Source organism: Rhododendron vialii, chromosome 6a (genome assembly GCF_030253575.1).
Source record: "Rhododendron vialii isolate Sample 1 chromosome 6a, ASM3025357v1".
NCBI lineage: Eukaryota > Viridiplantae > Streptophyta > Magnoliopsida > Ericales > Ericaceae > Rhododendron > Rhododendron vialii.
In genome coordinates, this window is record NC_080562.1 from 765,140 (window position 1) to 775,638 (window position 10,499).

Consider the following 10,499-nt stretch of genomic DNA (forward strand, 5'->3'; position numbering starts at 1 on the left):
ACCATGTGAGATATACTTACAAGGCACCAAAAAATTTCTCCTAACATGGGGAGCATACGAGGGGTTGGATGGCTGATTAAGAGAAAATTTTAAAAAAAAAATGAGGAGGTTATTTTTATTTGTTTACTTTGTTGGCGTGTCATTTCCGCTTAGTTGGGAATCGGCGTGACAGATCATTGTGGTGCTTTCGCTTTTTCTCAGTTTTTAAAATGTTATTCCGATGACACGTGTGCCCGACCCACATCTACGCTACACTTTTTCGCCGATCCTTAGTAACAAATGTACCGATTCAAAATATGTGTGGTAAAAAAATGGCGTTAGGATATCACGTGGCGGTGCTCCCGAGACTGCCGAATGATTAGTCCTGAGGTAGCACATAGATTTGAAGCTCAAATAAATCGCAGTCAGATGTTTTGGCGTGGCATTTTTCCTATGTCGACTATGATGGTTAAAATTGACTAGTTTAATAAAACCTATTACTAATAGTCTAATACTACTGATGTATAGGAATAGGACTTTTTTACTTTTTGTGTGTGGAGAAATTGGCCTCCAGTCCAATCCATAGACAATTTCCACAATCTTTGCATCATCACAAGACCAAACAAGCATGTACCTGCCGTCTTTGCATGAAACAATTACGAGAGACACCTGGACTCACTGAAAATTACTCAAATCCAGAATACTTTTGTTGTTCTTTCATCTTATAACTATATTATTAATTAAAGGAGGTCATACATTCTGAACACCCTTTTCACTTCTCTATTACTCTTTACAACCTCTTTGGATGGGGTTTTTAAAAGAAAAGAAAACGAATTGAGAAAAAGAGCATTCTCTGACTCTCCCATGTTTGGATGGCCACAGAAAGGGTGAGAGAATGCATGTGAGCATCAAAAACCCCTTAATGAGTCATTTTTTGTTTCTCGTCAAAAGTTGTGAGATTCGGAGAGAAAGAGAAAGGGGAAGTATCCAAATAAAATGATGAAAAAGCCTAATCCTATCTTTTCTTTTCTCATGAGTAAATAAAACCTCAACCCTTTCGTTTCTTTTCTCACATCGCTAAGTAGCCAAAGGGGATGTTTAGTCTTTCCATCCCATAATTTTAGTTAATAAACTGATGTGGATCAAATCGAGCAATTATTATTACTCCTACTTTTTTGCATAAGATATTTTTGCTTAAGTTAATAAATTGATGTGGACATAATCGAGCAATTAATACACTAGGGGTCGGAGCTTGAATATCTAAATTTCCTGAATTTTCTTAGGATTAGTCAAAGATCTATCTCCAGTCTAAAAGGTTTACATTATATTATGCCAACTTAAGAATTGATTACTCTTATCTAACTGTAAATCTTCTCCTTGGAAAATGAAGTCACTGCCCCTCCCTCTCTCTCTCTTTCCAATGAAGTCACTGGCCCCCCTCTCTCTCTCTCTCTCATTGAGATTTGAGACCTTAATTCTTTGACGTCCTCGGATCAAAAAAAAAAACTATGAGGATTTCTTTAATACCATTACTGAAATTGGGGTCCAAATTAAGTGTATCGAATCTAGATTGTCCTTGTTAGGTCGCCATGTTTGAATCTAATGGAGGCCAAAATATTTCAAACTTTCGGGCCACTGGGAAATTTATTCGGTTGTTAAATTCAAAGCCCCGAATCAGCCGAAATGCGCGAATACGGGACCAGACATCCAGTTATTAGAAAAAAGAAAAAAGAAAAGAAAAGAAAGGTGTCTAGATTGCGTAAACAGAATGTAGGGACGACCCAAGTCGAAGCTGTGTAAAGAGAGGAAAGTGGGCCATGGCTTTACAGCAAACTGGCTGGCCACACACTTTCTTTAGCATATGCCATATGGTTTTGTACTTCAACAGCACACAAAGTTTATTCCTAGGAAGGAACGATATGCCAATATTCTATTCTATTCCCATTGTCATTTGCCTAAAAAAAAGTGATTTTTATCCTTTAATTGCTTCAAAAGTTAGCTCACATGTAACTCAATCCACTAGTAATATTTTAAGTTTGCTACGTTTGCACTTTTTGCTCTTTTGATTTGCATCGACAAAGGCAAACGAAAGGAGGAAATAAGAATGAAACAATCTACGTCCAAAAATGCTTTCTCTACGTCGAATCTGATTATTTTTGGTGTATCATCTGGTTATAACAATGCTAAAAATAAATAACAAAAATGTGCACTAGCCCAAAATATTAAGAGGCCAGCGAGATTCCTCTACATTTTGAAACTACCATTTTATTATCATTAGGGAGAGAGCAGATAATGATTTACAACACTTTTAATTTGCTCGCACCTAGCTTTTGGTTGGGGTTGTCCAAAAAACCCTCTTTTTTTTTTTTTGTTCTCCTGCCCAAATTGTGTATTTGGGTTCGCTCTAATTTGGTGTTTGTCATCCGGGATCCAGACCATCATATCCCACCCCACCTAAGAAAATTTGGTTTCCAACTCTCCACCCATCACTAATTATTTACGAATATGTCATTCTTAATTACGAAAATAACTCTATTATTTACAAAAAAAAAAAAATTTGTCATTATCCATCTATATCTCCTATCCTAAATAAAATCTCATATACTAACCATCCCTACACAGTGATCCCCATTCTATAATATGCCTTTGTTATTATATCTCCACGCAATTCCAAAACTTATCACAGTAACAAACGGAACTTGTCCCGCTAACAAACGGACCGGAAGGGATACATATATTCACACTTGGTGGCCGTCTTGGGGCTGGGCTTTGGTTGGGTGGGTGGGTGGGTGGGGTTGGGATTTTTGTGTCTTGGGTTGTGTCTCCGGTCCCTTCTTGGGTTGGTGTCTTGTGTCCATCTTATATGGGTGTGAGCTGCTACTGCTCCCATAAACAGCATCTTGGGGCTAATTCTTTCATGATTTAGGCTCAGTTCTGGGCCTTATTCCCTCATCGTCCATGGTTCCAATTGTCTGCATTGTTAGGCCTTCCTTTTCAAGGATTGATTGCTGCTGTGGCTATAATTATTTGGAGCAAATTTGCTGCTGGATAAGTGACTGTAATAGTCTTCTATCATTCATCCTATTTTGAATGAACTTGATTATTTTCTCTGAAGTTTCGGAACTACTGCTGCTGCTATACTTCGAGCTGTTTACGCTACCATCATTCTTGCTACCATTGTGGAGGAAACTTGTTTTGCTGTCATTGTGGAGGAAATCTGATCAGAGACATCCATTGTTTTCATTGTTCCTGGCTATCACAATTGATGGAGAGCCAGTCATTTCAACTCTCATTGGTGTCTCAATTACACATCATTGAAAATTGTATTTTTCTTTTGTGGGTGTACGTACTTTATGGTTGGAACCTTGCCAACTATTTATGGTGTGGTCTTTATGGGGCTTTGGGATGGCATATGATTGTCGGGCATGTGGAGTGTCAACATAGTTGGGATACCATTCTCCCGTTGTGATGCCTTATATCCCTTCCCTTGTCCTGTACTCCTTACTTCGTTATTAATTAAATTGTTTATGCCTTTCAAAAAAATAATAATAATGATGTTAGCCCATTCTAATGTTTTATTTGGTAGAATTTTAAGTTCCCAATAATGAAACTCAAAGGAATTGACTGGGGCCCGCACAAGCAGTGGAGCATGTGGTTTAATTCGATGCAAAGCGAAGAACCTTACCAGGGCTTGACATGCCGTGAACCCTCTTGAAAGAGAAGGGCGCCTTCAGGAACGCAGACACAGGTATGTTAGAGTATTGTTTTGTATTAGAAATGTCCTTTGCAGGGCTTATTATCGGTAGTTTTTGATCATTGGCAACCAACTATTGTTTTTGGTGGTGACTAACTAATGATAACTTTGTAAAAGTTGGATTGAATTTTATTTACTGAGTTTAACAAGGAAAACTTTATTAAAAAGAAATTGATGAGTGGTTTGACTTTGATTGCTAATAAAAGTTGTTTGATCAGATATTTATTGAATTTGAATTTGTAACATTTTGAACTACAGTAAATGCTTCAGATTTACTTAAGTAGTGTACTGGATTTTCTTTTTCCGTGTCATTGCTTTGTTAGAGAAGAAACAGTAGTAGTTATCCAAGTTTGTTATAAGATGGAAGATGCTGGGTGGACACCTAAATGGAGAGGGAACTATGACTTTTCTTTTGCTACATACTTTGGATTGTCTGTAGGTTTTTCTACTTGAACACAGGCCTGAGAATGTTGCAGTAGTTCAATGCCTTGTCAGGCTACTCGTGCATACTGTGAGTAATGAAAGGCACTGTGAGAGAAAGCCCATTTCCTTCTGTTTTCTTCCCACCATTAAAGGCAATGGGAGGTCTTAGTTTAAGTAGCAGTCGGCGGACTAACTCAAGAACATATTGAAGTTTCCCCTACACACAGTTCATAGATACGTGGCCGATTTTTCAGCTAAAGAACATGTTGCAAGGTTGTATAGAGACTGATTGACCATAGATGACTCCTTACCAAATGAAGGAACAATGGACATCCCCAACGACAACAAATAGTCAACTCCTTCCATCAACTTCACAGAAACTGGAACCACAACTCCAAGGCAAACCCTTTGACCTGCAGAACTCCCAATCCAAATTCTTGTGTACCTGAAACTCTCCATCAAACTTATGAAGCCTAATTCTATTAGGCCTTTTGTAATCGAAGTCCTTCAGCCTAATTTTGTTAGGCCTTTTGTAATCATAAATATGTCGTACTTATGTATAAATAAACCTCTTCATCAAACTTATTTATATGTCGTTCAATGGGCATGACAGACGTGCAAGGCACGTCGCAATGCACCTAGTATTCCAAAAAAGAAGAAGAAGAAGATACGGATTCGGCAAAAAGGCAATCCAGATCCCTGGTACGCTCCAAGCTCACATAATTGATTGATTACACAAAAGATTAGACCAAAATCATCGTGATAATTAAGATGATCTGTACAGCACCAGAACGTAACTTGGATCAACCTGGGCTTGGCCCATTGGACCCTGCATCCACTCAGTTCACTCCACATCTTGGCAATAGTACTGGAGCCCGTTTCAAAATTATTACTGACTACGAATTTTAGGCCCGTAAAGGAAAAAATAAGGGAAAATGACGGCCTAGAACGTATTTTAATAATTAATACCTGCCAAGGACAAGCTAAGAACATTTATTAATGCTGAAAATGTTCTTGACAGGTATTAATTATCAAAACACGTCATTGACCGTCATTTTCCCAAAAAATAATCTCTCTTGATCCTTTTCCTTCTCACCAAGATAGGGTAATTGGGTTGCTCATGAACTTTGCCCGCCATATGGACTATGCAATTAAAATTCTAGTTTCATCAATGTAGATGAAATCCTAGCTCGTGCTGCACTTACAGCGGATCGAAGCCAGAGTTCGACGGAGTCTCTTTGTATAATCTTCGTTTGTCTCGTTTTGTGTGGTCTTTTGTCGTGATCGGTCTTTTGTTTTCTTTGTTTGATCTTGACTTTGTTGCATGTTAGCCCGGAGAGACCAACTCTTTATCTTTTTCGCAATTTCTTTTTTTCATAATTTTATCAACCAACTCTAAAAGCATGTGCCTTATTTCCAATGAGGAACTGTGCTCTATGGTTTTGAAGATTACAAACACCAACTTACAAAGAGATTGGATTGTCAAGGAGCTTGTGAACAAGGCCCAATCCCGTCCGGTTTTAGCAGATTGGGCTTTGGAAAAGTTCCAACAAAGAAAGAAAAAGGCCGTCCGAACGTTATGCAGTTGGAGGTTTAGACACGACGCCATTTGTTTGTGCTTGTAGATGGTTAGTAAATAAACAAAATAATAGTCTCTCCATTCCCACTTTGTTGCGCCTATTTTTTCTTTTGGAATGTCCCAAAAAATTGTCTATATCTCACAATCTATAATGTATTTTGTGATTTCGAAAACTTTGTTTAAAAAAATAAATTGAGATCTATCAAACAAGATCCATATTGAATATGTAAAATATTATAAATTGTGAGATATAAAGACAATTTTTTGGGATGTCCCAAAAAGAAAACAGGCCGAACAAAGTGGGACAGAGGGAGTATTATATTAATCAAAGATATGGAATATGAATTTCTCATTGGTCATCGACATTTTGAAATGAATATAACAATTGGAATATGGTTTTTTATTATTATTTATCTTAGTAGTGTTGTACATGCTCTGGAATTATCTGAAACAATTACAAGGTGAAGAGATCCAGGATCCAAACGTTGTAGCAATATATATACACACACACAAATCTTCTTATAAGGACGTCCCTTTCCCGACCAATTTGCAATGATCCGAGCCGCTCAATGTATTTAGAACGTGATTTTAAGGGTACTCGCGAGAAATCAGCAAAAAAAAAAGAAGACCAAAAAGAGCTTAATCCGAGCAATTTTTGTTTGTATTTTATCGAACGATTCAAATAAAAACTGCTCAAATCAAGCCCTTCCTAGTCTTTTTTTTGGCTGATTTCTCAAGGGTACTCTTAAAATCACGTTCTGAACACATTGAGCGGCTCGAATCATCAAAATTTAGTTGGAAAATGGGAGAAAATGGGACGCGGGCGCTTTTATAAGAAATGGACTCCTATATATTTTCCAAATCAGGGTTCCTGGTATGGGGAGGAGGTTGCTTCTGCTCCATTTCTGTTCCTGCGGGTGATGCTACAGGTACCGACCCCGTCGGTACCGAAATCGTAGGGACGGCCGCGCCGGGCCGTCTTCGGCCACCGGACGGCCGATCCGAGCCGTCCAAAAATTCTATAAAAAAAGAACGAGTGGGCTCATGCGAGAATCAACGGCATCCGAGGTGTGTATGGTGCTTGATCCGAGCACCCCGAATATACATATATACACGAAAAAATGGTGCTCAGATCAAGCACCTTACACACCTCGGATGCTGTTGATTCCCCCTCGTTTTTTTTTTATAGAATTTTTGGACGGCTCGGATCGGCCGTCCGGTGGCCGGAGACTGCCCGGCGCGGCCGTCCCTACGATTTCGGTACCGACGGGGTCGGTACCAATATCATTTCTGTTCCTGCTATACCTCTTGACTTTTGGATGCTAAAAGAGTTAGGTCTCCGCATTGTAGGCGTCGACTGTGGTGATGATGTTCAGCTCCAGCAACGTTAGAGTCGATTTTGACGGCAAAATGATGGATCTAACTACGTCAATTTTGAATGGTAAAATACCAAATAAGGAGAGATTTTTTCGCATTTGTTGTTTTGTTTTTTCTCCTGATCACTTTGTGAAGTGTGTCCCTATTTTTGTGTGCATTTGGGATTTCCATTGTGCTTATCTCCATTGGTTTGACCACATATTAATTGGGAGCATCTATTGTCAAGTCAATATCTTCCTGGAAATAATGAAACCAGGGGGTGGGGTGGGGGGCGCTTCCATGTGCATTTTCCCCTCAAGGTTTGATTGTGGGAAAACTCAAATAAGCCCACCATGCATGGCTGAAATTACCAAAAAACAAAAACAAAGTACTCCTAATGCAGTGAAATGAAAGGTTTATAAAGTCAAAAACCAAGGCAGCCTGGCTGGCTGGTTCTTCATTTTGAAAACCATATTTGTCTCATTTGTCAGCAATATATCATGCATGTGGTGTAATCCATTATTGGGTTTTGGGTTGGACCATTACTAGCTACTAGTACTATTATTGAATTGTCATTATATTTAGACAGACCCAATTGAACAACTTATTGATCATGATGCATATATGATTAATTCGACAAGGTGTACACAATTTGGGGTGCAAATATTTTTTGATAACAGAATGTCGGGTCAGCTTACGTGTACCTCAACTTATTTCGGGGCTGTAAAATTAGGACCGGACAATTCTTACCAATTGAATGTTTAGGGGCCATTTCAAATTTCACCCAGATGAATTTTGAGACGCATTTTATAGAAAATACTATATTTAAATCTGCCGTATAAATAATTTTTGTTCAGAATTCCGAACTGGAAATTTTGGCAAAAGAAGTTGGCGAAACAATCAAGCACTTGTATATATTTGATGAAACTGATTTTTCACACGACAGATAAAAAAAAGATTATTGTCTAAGAAAGGACCGGCCCGGATTGTTGCATCTTCTGTACCCGGCCCATTGGTTCGGGTGGAATTATTTGATTTATGGAGTACTGTAGGGCTGTAAATGAGCTGAGCAGCTCGCGAGTTCGGCTCGGTTCGAAGGATAAATGAGCGAATTCAAGCTCGATTTTTGCGGCACGTTTGATAAACAAGCCGAGCTCAAACCTAGCAGGGCTCGGCTCGAACAGGTTCGTCTCGGCTCGAAATATATAGATTCGGCTCGGCTCAAACATGCCAATATATAGGTTCGTGAACAGGTTCGTCTCGGCTTGAAATATATAGGTTCGGCTGGAACATGCCAATATTCGGTTCGACTCGGCTCGTTTAGCCAATTTTTCAATATTAAGGCTAAAAAGTTGACGAATTTGAGCCGATCCGGCTCGTTTATTCCAGACCGAATACTAACGAGCCGAGCTCGAGCTTTCTACATTCTTGTCTAGCCGAGCTCGAGCCGAGATTTTCCGGCTCGATTCGAACTCGAGCTAGACGAATTCTAATCAAGCTGAGCTCGAACATGCTAATATTCGGTTTGGCTCGACTCGTTTACACCCATAAAGAGTAGTAAATAATAATAATAATACTCCAGCAGGAGTTGATCTGTTTGTTTTGGATAGTATAGTATATATCCTCCTCCTCCTACTGAGAATAAAACAATTCCCAAGGCCTGAAAACAAAAATTATTCTGCAAGGAACCTCACGTGAAAGATCTATCTAATGACGGGGACAGACAATTTTAGATCATCTATCTCATCGCAACTCGATCGTGTCGGTGATTTCATGCAAATAATAGTATTCATATGCATTAAGAATCTTTGGTGTAGAATCACTGCTAATTTTTTAATTACCCCTAACTAGATTTGCAAATATTGTGCAGTTTTTTTCATTTCAACTTCACACATCCGCTCTTCTTTTTTCTTTCTTTTTTTATAGTTTTTTTTTTACTTTCGTCGTTAACCGTTAAAATTGTATCCGTTTATAAGCTCTAGCTGTTGTTTAATCCTGGATACTAAGAAAGACTGATCAAAACGTGTAACTTTTATACCGGAGGTCTAAAGTTCGAATCTCATTCGACAACTCATGTATAGATAATAGATATTAATAGACACTCTTTTCAAGAGATGACCTGTTATAATTAGCGTCAATATCTATATGATATACGCGACAATGAGAATTGCATGTATTCTATTCTCTTGAACGGAAATGATGATTTGACCAGGCATGGTTCATGGTTGTAGGAGAAAACCCCACATTTTCCAACTTAACCGCTTTATTCAAGTCAGTTCACACGTAGTATGATTAATTTTTGGAGTTCGATTATGGTCGGAGTAAAGTTCCATATGCGCTTACCCAGGAGATTGTGAGAGTTGATAGCATATAAAAGGTAGAAATTGATTTCTATACTTTTCTAATTGATGCAAACATTTTTTTTTCCCGTCTTTTATGATACCTACGAACGAATAACACTGAAAATAGGTGAAATCACCATTCACTCATACTAGATTAAACGTTTTTGATACTTTTGTAGTAGAAGCTGAAATCTACAAACCTAATGGTAGAGAGTGAGGATCCGGATTGTCTTAAAAACCCCGTTTGTTTTGAAATTTTGGATTTGAATTTATAGATAATGAGTGTAGAGAAAAATAAAGTAATAATTTGAAATAAAAGTAATAATTAAAAAAAAAATAGTGATAAAAATAAAAATAATGATTGAAAAAAAAAATAGAATTCAAAATCTAAAATTACGTTGTTTAAGTTGACCTTCCAAGTTCCAACTTACATTACATCATTGTCATGTGTTAGCTAGCTTATTTTGCATATAAACTAGACAGCTAGCGGTGACCAATCCACCCAAATTTAAGTGTAATCAATCAATCTCAAGAATTCGTACTATTCCATCCCTCCGGATTTTAATTGTTTCTAATTCTATTCTATTCTATTCGGCTAAAAAATAGATTATATCTTTGAATTCGTAGTGAATTTGATATCGAATATAGATCTTGTTTGATAAATTTCGATTAGTTCTATAATATAATATTTTCGAAATCACATAAAATATTATAAATTACAATATATAATCGATTGAAAAGTGACACGAATTTTTAAAAAAGACTATTAAATCCAGACGGGGAGTACTAGTTTTTATGGGCCAAGATCCCAAGAAATCGTTATTTTTTGATTAATAGCCCCAAGAATTCGTTATGCATTGAACAATTTCGTTCATAATTTTGTCCGTGTTTTAATATTGTGTACGTAAGATTGTTGTTGAACATACAAAAGTTACAAAATTACCCACAAATCCCAAAAAATAAAAGTATATAAAAAAGTTAACGCCACCCCACTTAAATTAAATAAGGTGAGAGGGAGGGAGGGAGGGAGATAGAGAGATGTGGGGAAGGAAAGAGACGAGTGATC